The sequence below is a fragment of the Cyprinus carpio genome, chromosome A17, assembly GCF_018340385.1.
Source record: "Cyprinus carpio isolate SPL01 chromosome A17, ASM1834038v1, whole genome shotgun sequence".
NCBI lineage: Eukaryota > Metazoa > Chordata > Actinopteri > Cypriniformes > Cyprinidae > Cyprinus > Cyprinus carpio.
In genome coordinates, this window is record NC_056588.1 from 23,099,069 (window position 1) to 23,112,100 (window position 13,032).

Sequence of the window (13,032 nt, forward strand, 5' to 3'; positions counted from 1 at the left end):
GTTTCCATGCAGTGTCATTCATTTCATTCATTCGTTTCTTCCCATCCTTGAATCCTGGCAGGGCTGATTGAACTGATTATGGAACGGATGTAGGGTGGGACTTGGTCTGTGCATTGGTTGTTGGTTGTATGTTGGGTGTGGGCTGTGGTACTTCGTGGGCGGAGCTTAATGTCCTAGTCTACATCTCCATAGAATTCTGTCATCCGGGATGACACTGGATTAAACAGTTCAACACATACAATCACATATTTAAACATGTTCATGGATGCAGCATGCATTCGAAATGGTGAATTTTAATTTCATGTTGACTTTAAAATATAAGTCCTCTCAAACCCGCATCATTTGTCTTGTTCCCATTCTCCACTTTTTCTTGGAACTGAAGAAGGAATTAGTCCCTATGTAATACTCCATATTAGGTGGATATTGTTCAGCTATGCTATAGTTGTACTACAATTATGTTTTAAATAATCGAATCATTTTTCAACAATATTCCATGTTTTATGTCGGAAGAGTAAATAAGCCAACAATTAGGCTAAAATATCCCTTAATTAGTATTGTTAGAAATAATTTTGGGAAATTTTAGTATTTATATATTTGAGGAAAAACTGATCTGCATCTGAAACTAATACAGGTTGTTTGGATATGAATATTAAACGCTCACGTACGCAGCGAAAATTGCTTTTTACAAATAATTATAAAGGAAGAAACGGCAAGGACGCTAAACATGGAAATCCTGAGGAGCAGAAAAAGTGCTTTGTGTTATCTATGTGGTGTGTGTACTGTGTATATAATCTCCCTCTACCGGTAGCAGTGTATAGTATGTACTTGTAGTACGCAGATTGTAGTGTGTAGTGTGTGATTTGGTCGTCTGTCTGTCTGTAAGCTCAAAGCTAACGCTAATCTCATTACAGCCTAATATCGACACACACGACTGTCTAACCCAACACAATAAAAACTATATCGACTGTTTTCCCCCCAAGTATATCTACGTGTGATTTAATTCCATTACGCTATGGAACTTAGCCTACATTTCACAAAATAAGTATATTTCATTCATTCCAATCCTTTTTTCGAGTTAGTAGTTTTGCCCTTCTTTTCTAAGCACATCCTGAGGCATAATTGATCTCATTTAGAAGAGTATTAAAACTTAAAAGCGGGGGCTCCATTCTTGAGGAATTTCGTAAGGGAGTGATGTTGGGAACATCCCCCTATTTAGTGTCAGGTTGAGCTCAGCTCGCTCCCATTCACTGCTGGAGGAGCGAGAGAGGCTCTCACAGCAGCCTGGACTTCCCACGTGCGTGACACTGACCGGACTAACACAGGTCTGGATATGATTTCTGCACTTCATTCAGACATCTCAAAAAATGATTAGATTTGTGTGGATTTTGTTTTTATTAACGTGTCCAGGAATTAAATGAACGTTTAAATGAATAGCTATTACTCGGGAAGTTTAATGTCTGAAATGTTCTAGTGAGTTTGAGGTGATGTATGTGACGTTAAGAGGATTTAATCACAGTTTTTTAAATTCACTAATGCGTGCGTGTGCTTATCCCTGCCACGTTTTTTCTTTTTAAAGTTTTGATAAATACACAGGTTTTAAAACGTTATGTTTATGTCTAGCAGAAATCATACTGAAATGATTATTAGGTTGGTCTATAGAGGAATGGTTAGCATTTTCAGTGCACGAGGAGGCTCTCGTGAGCCGTCACGCGCATCACCGTGTCTCAGAAGTATTCTAGATGTTAATTCTGTGTCTAAGTATCTAAGTGCCATTTACATGCTCAGTTGTTAAAAATGATTTACGCTTATTTAGTACAAAATAAAAAAAATACCAGGCACACTTTGAATGCATGGTGGTGTAATAATAATTAAAATAACGTACTATGCACTATAACGGCCTACTGCAGAAATAATGATTTTTTTTCTTTCTTTTCTTTTTGTAGATTTATTAATGAGCTGCTGACTGTGTCTGTGTAAACATGAAGATCAGGCTGTCTTTGGCTGCCGCTGCACTCTTTGCTATATTACTGAATTCAGTAGAGGCTCAAGGTATAGTCCATTCTGCATGCCTGTCTTTCTTCAATTTTTAAAACTTTAAATTGTATAGTTTTTTTTTTCTTTTAAATGTTGTTCATTAATTGGAGACCAAGAATACATCATTTACTTTTTGAATATCTAATATTAAACTGTATTTACTTGACTAAATCAACTTAGGCCAATATAATTGACTTCTGTAGTTTATATATTAATGGGAAGCTTGAAATAGTTCTAATAAGCTATTAAATGAAAATGATGTGCTCTGTTTGTTTAAAAGTGTTACTCTTCACGTTGTCTGTGATTCCAGTCTACATAGAGGCGTGTGCTTCTGCACACTCAGAGAATTACAAAAGAAAAATCTATTTATACTTAAAACATTTTAGCATGAAAAATAGTCACGCAATCTGCCATTTGTTGCGAGGCATGCCTCAGCAGTTCTGCAGATATGAAACAAAGCTGTCTGGGATGGTCATCACCTCCTCTATGAGTCAGTTATTGCCCAATGAAGTACCATTAGTGCTGGTAAATTACAGGAGCCGAAATGAAAACTTTGTTACAAAGAAAAAAAGGTTAAACTGCAAACTTTTGCAGTAAGTTACTACAGGATTTTTAACTGCTCATAAGTGTTCTTGCATGGACTTAAGTCTCTCAAGTTAAACTCAGTTGTGCAGTTATCAAGAGTCAAAGACATGCTACAGAATCACTCAGTTTTAAACTTTTTTGTGTGTCGCTAGATCAGGGTTGTCAGATTGCAGAATATTTTTCAGCTCGAAAACAGACTCAAAACCCACATAGAGGGAATGAAATCTAGCCTAATTTCCCCTGCATCCAATCATAGCTGACAGATTAAAACACTTAAATGCATATAATTCTTGTATACAATTCTTCATACATGAAATTACATCTCTGATATTCTCATTCAAGATGTATTATCAAAACACCCTTGGCAACCCTGAGCTGGATACACACATAAAATATGCTTAAAATATAAAAATACTTTTAATAGGCCTAAATGTATTTTATGCTTAACTAAATGGGTTCCAGAAGTAAAATGGATAAGTGTTTTGTACCACATGATATAAAGTTGTCTTAGTTTAAGACGGATCTGTAATTAAAGTCACCACACAGCATCAGTTTAGCCCACCGACAGCTGTCTCGAGCGAAAGGGATGTGATGAGAGAACGTGAGGATGGAGCTTGATTCAACTGGAAAACCAAATGGAAACATTCTTTTTTTGTGCATGCTGTAACAGAATGGAAAGATGTAACACGAGAGGGCTGAATTAGTCCTCAGACAGCACAAAGACAAAGAGCCTTTTTAGGTTTCCTGCAGCCGCTCACGAAAACGCTGAGTTGCAATCCATACGGAAAGTTAATATGCAGTAATGTTTAATGTCAGCACATGTTGTGGAATTACTTTGGCATCTGTTCGGCTTCTCCGGGAGACTCCAACCTCTTTTCCGAGCTGCCTGGCAACGGTGCTAGCCAGAGAGAATGCCCGACTGGCTGGAGGTTATTGACATGGGGCAGACTTTCTCTCCGGGGGATGAGAGAAGTGCTCTCCTGATGGGCCTCCTCATCCTGAAGTTACCAGAAACTCAACACGAGCCGACGTTTGTGTCACTTTCGTTATTAAACTGTCAACAGAGTCAACAAAGCTGTCACGTTCCATTAAAATAACAGTTGCTGAGCTCGTATTAGAGCTCAGTGTTAGGTAGCGTTTCACACATGGTTTGCGCGCGCTGGTGCCGTGACACAAGACGCCTCATCTGTGAATCGTCAAGACTCATGGGTTCGGCCTGTTTTCGGACACATGAGGGAATCGGCTCAGACCGTTTGAGTTTGACGCGTCAGGTTGGTGAGCATTCTTTCTCCAGCAGGTCGTGTTGTTTGTCGTTTTCCTGGTGTGTTTCCTCCACCGTTTATTTTTGAATGATATTCTACTTGCTCTGGCCTCCATCCACGCACACTTCTTTCCACCCAAAACTTTCCTTTTTCTTTGCGCATGTGACATTTTGCCACGTCCTCGCTATTCAGCTGGCCCTTCAAGTCGAATTAAGAACAGTAGTGCATGGAGAAAGATGATCAAGATTTCTACAGGGAAGATCTGCTCTGATAGATGATTATAAATCTATAGCAGACACTGTGGATCTTCATCGCCTTGTTGATGAAGAGTAGTAATAAATATTCTAGTTTACAAAAATCTACATTCATTCTTAAAAATAAAGGTTCCGATTTCTTGATAAAAATCATATTCTGATGCTCAAAACACACAAAATACTGATCTGAAGAACCTGTAATGTACTGTAACATCAAAAACTTTTTAAATCTCCAAAGAACGCCAACGTTTCAAGTGACCTTTACTTTTAATAGTTTGCGAAACACTATTGTAAACTCTTAAAAATAAAGGTTCTTTATTGGCATTGATGATTCTAAGAAGAACCTTTAACATCATTGGAACTTTTTTTAATTGCACAAAAGGTTCTTTATTGTGGAAAAAGGTTCTTTAAATCAAATGTTATTCAAAGTACAAAAAATTGGTTCCTTTGAGAACTGTTCACTGCAAGGTTCTTTGGGGAACCAAATATGGTTCTTCTATGGCCATTTAGGAACCCTTATATTTAAGAGTGTAATATTGCATGCTGCTGCACTCTGCTGGTTAAATATACTAATTCATTTCTGTAATATTACACATGTTTAATAGCATCGTTATTAGACATTGCCTGTTTTTCCTATGCATTCTTTGCATTCAAGACATTATTCTGACAGCAGAGATTACATCAGTCATCAGCATTCATGCATGCAGATGTAACATGGATGCTGAGTACGTGAGTGGACATCACCGCCTGCTGAGATGTGATCCACGACGGTTTTGATGTAGATTGCATGTCAATAATGTCTATGACAGAATATCATTTTGAAATACATTTGTTGTGTTGTCCTTTGTGTTGTACATGGAAACAGTGTAATAAGTTGTTCACCCATGTACATGTGCATGACACTTTGACAACCAGACGAATGCGGATCGATTTCCTCCTCATATACATGCGTGATTTTGTATTTATTAATTTGTTTGTGGTGTACATTTTCCTTCATACCTCTCTTAATAAGAGTGTTTTCTTGTCACATACATCTTCTGTTTGAAAAGGAACTACACAAAAGTCTGTCACGACAAGTTGTGTATTCTTTTTTTGAGATTTGCAATGGATACGTGCTTTTTTGTAAAAACTCGTTAGTACTCAAGCCTTGTTGGAATATATGTATATATACAAAGCATATATATAACATATATGTATTTTTCTCTACTCCGGACAGAGCCATCTGGACGTCTTTGACATCTCGAAAACTTGATTCCATTGTATAATCAATATTTTGGGAATGGAAACATTGTCTTGATATGATTCATTTTTGTCACCAGAGTTCTGTTTCCAGTGACAGGCATGCCTCGTATTGAACGCATTCAGCATGTATTTGGATGGTTTGTCGACGACATTTTGTTTGTGATAGTTCTTGATAGTTTCTTCTGTGCTTGAGCTGCAGACTGTGAGATTCCAGGTTTTGCAACTCAAGAAAAGGCCATTTGAAACCGAAATGGCTTCCGTCGTCACTCTCTTATGTCGTGTTTTGTCACCTTTACTGTTGGTTCTGTTTGTCTCGCCCAACAATAAACAACTAAACTTGTCCTGAAGTGTTTGTCGTTGGGACTGTTAAAAATCATCCAATGTTTCTTCACAATTTATTATTAATTCAGATATTAAAGTTTCTCATGATCTTGACTCTATTAACCCTTTGTTTGCAGTGGAGCCTCCTTCAGACTTGAAATTTAAAATCCTGAATGAAAAACACAGTGCATATGTCATGGAGGAGGCCCTTCGTCTCGGATACAGGGCTACAGAATACAAGTCATATCAGATACAGGTGCGGGAGGTCACCAGCTGCATGTTTTTGATCAGCTTTGAGGGACTTATCTTCTGACTCGATATGTCATTACCTGTTCCAGATGATTTGAAAGATTTGAGTCTTCCTGCCTCGGCCACAGACACATCAATCACAGATTTAACTCCAGATGTAGACTATTCAGTGTCAATCAATTCATATGATGGTGTGGAAGAAAGTATCCCTATCCTTGGACAAATAACAAGTAAGTGCACACCAGACATCCTCAGTGTCTTTTTTTATTAGTTTTGTATTTTAAAACAAGCAATATTAGCATTGCACGTATGTATGGTAAGGGATTTGTTCATGTATTCAATTTTGGCATGAAACTTGGACATGAGTGATATTTAAAGTCATGTGACTTATGTGATAAAGACGAGGTACAAACTTTTAGAAATGTAGTTTTGCTTTTGAATGCCACTTGCAAGAAATGTTTACATTTAATGTCTTAAAAAGATCAATTGGTTTAGCTATCAAGTAAAAACTAATAACATGAGTTCCTTACATCTTAAATACACGTGAGAGTACACATCTTTATTATAATTTATATAATATTTTATTTTCACAATAGTCTATTAATCATATATTTTTTTCACCACATGACTTGTTAGTCTCACTTATAACCTGGTGAACACACACACACACACACACACACACACACAATTAATTTTTTTTTTTCACCACATGACTTGTTTACAGATTAAATACTTATAAGAGGCTTTTTTCGTACAATGAACACATAAATTATAAACATGCTCATAATACAAGATTCATTAGTCATTGAGTCTTGTTGAGGAGTGTTTTGATATTGCTACAGGCAAATAACAATCACAATCACACATAGCAATGCACTAAAAAACCATTCATAGCAATGTCCTTTCAACCACTCACAACACACTTCAATTGTGATTGTTTTGAAGTTTTATAAAGCACCCTTCATATTTTCTTCAGAAAATGCAACAAAATCCAGTTTAGTTTGTGATCTTCTGAACAAAATTACAATAAATGAGGTGTTGTTGATTATCAGTTTTGATAAATCCATTTGTCAAAAGCAACTGTGAGCTTCCAAGACATACTGTAGACCTAATTTATTCTCCTATTACAGTTCAATCCAGCAACACAAGTGGAACAAGGAAGACACCGTCAGAGACTATCAGTGAGTATATTCAAACCCAAACCATTTCTTTCTTCATTCCAGATTTGAGATTTTTCTTGCTTCTTGTCACCTGTGAAATGAAATTTTATATGCAATGTATTAGATCAAATTTTTCCTTTTAAACATTCTTTGCCTGACCAGTGCAGACTTTTTATTGCTTGCAAAAAAGAAATATTGCTCAATTATGTGGTTGGCAATGTAAAAAACGGCCTTTAATTAAAAGCATTAAAACAGAATCAGGGCTCAATAAAACATTTTACTTTGTACCAATAGCGTAGCCAGAAAAGAGACTCCAGGTGTGCATCAGAAAAACTGGGGTGTGCCACATTTATTGTCAGATTAATGTGCAAAAACCCCCACATAACCATAAAACTAAATAAGATATGTATCGATAAAAATATATTAATTATAATGTAGCCTACCTTTGGTTGTGCATGTAATTATTCTTAAAATGGTTGTTTGATAGTGATATAACCATAAAACTATATAAAATAAATTATAATCTAAAGAGAACATATAGAGCCTGGGCTGCTTTTGGTGCTTGTCATTGTGCTTCAATAATGAGGTCTAATTTTAAGAATACAAGAATGTAATTTTTTTTTTAAATGTGTATTTTTTTCTCTATTTAATATTAACTTATAATAGTGAAAGACTTCTTCCCCTCAGGTAGATTGCATGTTTTCTTGCCTAGCTGGATGTTGTGCTCATGATCAATAATCAAGTTGCTTGCATTCGGCCAAACTGATTTGCCGAAATGAAAATGCGGATGCCAGCGTGAGTCCTGCTCGCTGTGAAGCGGGAGCGACCAGCCGGCAGAGGATTCCGCTTGGTCTTAAAGCCTTCTTCGAGACGAAGGCTATGTTTGCAAAATGAAACAATGATTTGCGCAAAGAGAACGATCACTTATCAATTGAGAATTTGTTATTCGTATGGTCTGGTGGTCATGCAGCTTGTGCCTGCAAATACAGGACAGACTGTGTTCCATATAGCTTTCATTCAGAGCGCTTCTTTAATGCATAATACGGTACGACTCCATATTATACAGAACGGTTGGCAACCTAGCTGTTGATTCCAGGCCTCATCCTCAGCCTTGTGTCCGGCTGTCCATCAAGCCAAAATTTTTTACTAAAGAATTTAAGCAAAGAGCTCTGCAACATTTTGCTAGCTGGCAAGATTTAGTCAAAGATTCTCTACTGTTTAGAATGTGTGGAAAACATCTCGATGCTGGGGTCACACGTCACAGTCAGCGGCTGTTTGCGGATTGGTTGGCAAGTCCGAATGTCTGCAGATTTTTACAATTTTTATTTCAAGAAAATCATTTTAAAATTTAAATTACATTATAAAATAACATCTATTGTAAGTAAACAACAATAGACCAAGTTTAGAAAAGAACATTTTTTATTAAGAGTATAAATAATTATTCTGCATCTATTTTTAGGTGTGCCAGCTGCCACTGTGGGTGGCACTGGCACACCCTGGCACACCTGTGGCTACACAACCACTGTTTTGTACTGTTAGAAGTGGCTGGTATAATACAGAGAGGGGGCTCAGAGGCCTTTTCTAGTCTGTATTTAACCACTTCTTATGAGTCCCAATCGTGAGTACCGCTGCCAAAACAAATCCAATTGAAATTCCAGAAAACCAGTTCTCAAGATATACATTTCACAGTAAAGTTTTGGAGTCATCCAAAGAAACAGAAATAAGTTTATTGAAGGTTTCCATTGCTTTTGGACTTTTTTTTTTTAAATGTCCATTAATGTGTCAAAACAAAGAAGTAAAATGACAAAGACTGTCATAGATCATACGTTTTCATACTATTATATGACTTTCTATAATGCCTCTTGATTTCCTTGTCATGCAGAGTGTTCAGTGAGTGCTATAGCGGATCTGGTTTTCCTGGTGGATGGCTCTTGGAGCGTGGGAAGAGAAAACTTTAAATTCATCCGGAGTTTAATTTGGGCCATGGCAGGAGCCTTTGACATCGGAGAGGATAAGACCGAGTCGCTGTGGTGCAGTACAGCTCAGATACCCAGGACAGAGTTCAACCTGAACCAGTATTACAGGCGGCCTGATGTCCTGCGAGCCATTAAAAATCTGCCCTACAAGGGTGGTAATACCATGACAGGTGTGTAAAAGATTTAAGATTTACCATACTGTAATTTGGACTTGTTTCTGTATTGACATCCTTGTTGGTCCTGGAAAAACCTTACTCAACATCACTCATCCAATCAGGGTTTGGGCATTGTGAAAGTTGCATGGATCGGGTTTGGTTTGGAGTGTGAACAACATTCTTATCAATCTATCATGCAGTAACATGTTCAAACTGCAAAACTGCTCAAAAATAGTTAATTACCTTAAACATAAAAGGAGTTCTACACAACTGAATAACAACACCAACACTTCCAAAATAATCGCTTCTTCCTTCAACATGAATGAATTTGTATCTTGGATTCTTACATGCTCTACCAGGTGATGCAATGGACTATCTGGTGAAAAACACCTCAGTGGGGGCTGGAGCCAGGAAAGGGTACCCAAAAGTAGCCATGATCATAACTGATGGAAAATCACAAGACTCAGTTGGGGAGTATGCTGAACGGCTGAGAAACATTGGAGTAGAGATCTTTGTCCTGGGTATGTGTCTACACATCTGTTGAACATGTTTCTGATCTTCGTAATCCAAAACTTTATGGAACACTGTTTCAAGCCACAGTTTATGTCTTCAGGTATCAAAGGAGCAGATGAGGATGAGCTGAAGGAGATGGCCTCCGCTCCCCACAGCAAGCATATCTATAATGTCCCCAACTTCGACATGATCAATCAGGTGCAGAGGGAGCTCATCACTCAGGGTGTGCTCCGGTGTGGAGGAGCAGCTCAATTTCCTCGCAAGCGGAGAGGAAGGTACTGCCCGTGCACACATAATCCCACTAAACTCACAGAGAGTTGAACAGTTAATGGAGAGATCTATAAATCATAAATATCTTTTATGTCCTTTTCTACCCCAGTTGTTGAACCAGCTACGGAACTCAGAGTAACTGACATCTCCTCCAAATCCATGAGAATTACGTGGGGTTCGTCTCCTGGTGACATCTCAGGCTATAAGCTGCAGGTCTTCCCCATGATTGCTGCCGCTAAGAAGCAGGAGCTCTACATGGGGCCCACATTCACTGTGGCCAACGTCAGAGACCTGTCTCCTGAGACAGAGTATGAGATCAGTCTGTTTGCCCTCAAAGGTCTGACCCCTAGTAAGCCACAGTTGTCAGCGAGGGAAACACAGGCCTGTGAAGTGGTCTACAGGTAAGATGCTAACAACTCATTTCGACATGCGTCTGAGCCCTGTTTACAGTATATATACCTGGTATTAAAATGCGTTTTGGTCAATCGGATCACAAGTAGACAAGGGAGACATTACACTGGTGTTATAATCCCAACATGTTTTCCACTTTCGACCATTCCTGTCCTGATTTTGAGGGGAGGATTATGGGCGAGTGTATATATGGTCTTTTTCTGATCTTTCGATTAATATTGTGAAAATAAGCTTCGCAATTTACATAAGAACAACAAAAGGAGGCAAAAAAGAAACAATATGGAGAGCAGCAGCTTAAAATCACTTCTGGTATGACAGCATTGACATTTTTGTTGCCCTTAAAACCAAACGTATGATTTCAGATGGCAAAGTTTAAATCTTGTCTGGCTAACACGTCCTGCAGTGTTGTAGATTTAGGTCAGTAGGCAGAGGAGATGGTCTTTTGTGGCTGTTTGATGGTATTCGACCACATGAGTGTCCACTATAAGTGTCGAATGTGTTTTCTACTAGTGTACCTCTGGAAGTGGTCAAAAGTGGACAAGCTCAAAACATTTTACACCCCATTCACACCTGTATTTAGTGTATTTACACACATCTTAATATCAGGTGTAAAAAGGTCCAAAGTATTCAATCACGGTGCATTAAGTTTGAGTGCAGAGAGGTATGAAAGAGATCTGGGCACTACAAAATATTCCTTGAATTGTTTTGATCAAGGATGCCACTGTTTCAGGGATCACCTTCTTATGGGGAACTGAATCAACGACCTTTGAGTTGCCAGCCTGAAACTTTAGCCGTCCTATTATAGGTTGGAATATACTACATGACTTTTCTGAATTAGTGTTGAGTCACCCAGACTGTAAACTGTTGTAAGAATAATGGCAAAAGTTGTGTAGTGTGTTACCCAATCCATAGTTTATCTATGTACTGGTACTGGCATTTTTTTAATAATCATGTTTAAAATTTCCAAACAGACAGGTTGTGAAGTCTGTGTTTTGTTCCCTAAGAGTGCTCCCTTGAGAAGTCGAGGTCCAAGCTGATATTGTCCTCCTGGTCGATGGCTCGTACAGTATAGGACTGGCTAACTTTGCTAAAGTTAGATCCTTCCTTGAAGTGCTCGTCAATTCTTTTGACATCGGACGCGACAAAGTGCAGATCAGCTTGGTTCAGTACAGCCGGGATCCTCAAACTGAGTTTTCCCTGAACAAGCACCATGACAATGCAGCTGTGCTCAATGCAGTCCGCACCTTCCCCTCCCGCGGAGGCTCCACCAACACTGGCAAGGCCAGTGACCTACGTAAGGGAAAGATCTTCATTCCAGCCCGTGGCGCTCGTGATAACGTGCCCCGAGTCATGGTGCTCATCACAGACGGCAAGTCCTCAGATCTCTTTCAAAAACCCTGCCCAAAAACTAAGGGAGCAGAACGTGGGAGATTTTCGCTGTGGGAGTCAAGGACGGGCCGTGCGCTCCGCGCTGGAGGCGATTGCCAACACTCCCTCTGATAACCATGTGTTTGAGGTTGAAGACTTTGACTCTTTTTCAGCGGATATCCAAGGAACTAACCACATCCATCTGTCTAAGAATTGAGCAGGAGCTCCATAACATCAAGAAAAGAAGTAGTGGCACCTACGATTATATCCGTTTATTGGTTTTTCTGTCATTTTTGTTCTTGTTTATGTGAGTGAGATTTATGGATATCTTACCGTGCTTTCCAAGTAGGACATCGTCCTGGATGAACAGCCTGGATGGACCTGGAATAACATTCTTATCCACCAATAACATTTTACGAATGAAGAAAGTGTTAAGGTTAGGGCCAGGGTTAAGAACTTAAATCTTATTCCCTCAGATAAGCGCAGTTTACTCTCGGGTAGTTAGTTAAGGATAGGGTTCAGACTATGTTTTATTTGATGGGAATGTTGGTTCCAGGATCAACAAAAGATCACAACACACACAGGCTCTGGAAAAACATCTGTTGAGAGGACAGATTCTATATAATAAACAATAAATAATCAACATCTCAACATCATCCTAATCAATACTAAATTGTTGGTATACACCACATATTTCAATTTTATTATTGTTAACTCGTCTGTATTTAGAATGTAGGTTCTCTTGGAGCAAATCTGCAAGCAAGACCAAGCGTAAAGCATTGAGAGCCAGATGATAAACGTTCATGAAAATATACAGTGTAAATGTGATTATAGTGATGTGTTCTGTCATACAGGTTTGGTTCCACCAAAGTCGCTAAGCTTCTCTGAAGTCACCTCCAGAAGCTTCAGGACCTCGTGGATTTCTGATGGAGAGGATATCCTGTCTTTTCTGGTGCGCTTCAGGCCAGCGGCTGACATAAACGGAGACTACATCTCTTTGGTGGTTCCTCATGACACCTCCTCTACGATTTTGCCCAATCTCACGCCCCTGACCACTTACGAGGTTAATGTCATCGCCCAGTATGAATAAAGGGAGACAGTTTTCCTTTGGACAGGCGAGGAGACGACTTAGAAGGTATTTAATCATAGTCAAAGTGTTTATCACTGACTCTACAGCTTTTTTGCATGTGGCTGATACAACACGCACTGCTCTCGTCTTCATGAATTAGGCT

General features: G+C 38.8%; 1 pseudogene; it reads left to right on the forward strand.

Moving 5' to 3' along the window:
- The first annotated feature begins 1,309 nt into the window (after nt 1-1,309).
- LOC109078110 overlaps nt 1,310-13,032 on the forward strand; it is a 64,127-nt pseudogene continuing 52,404 nt past the window's right edge.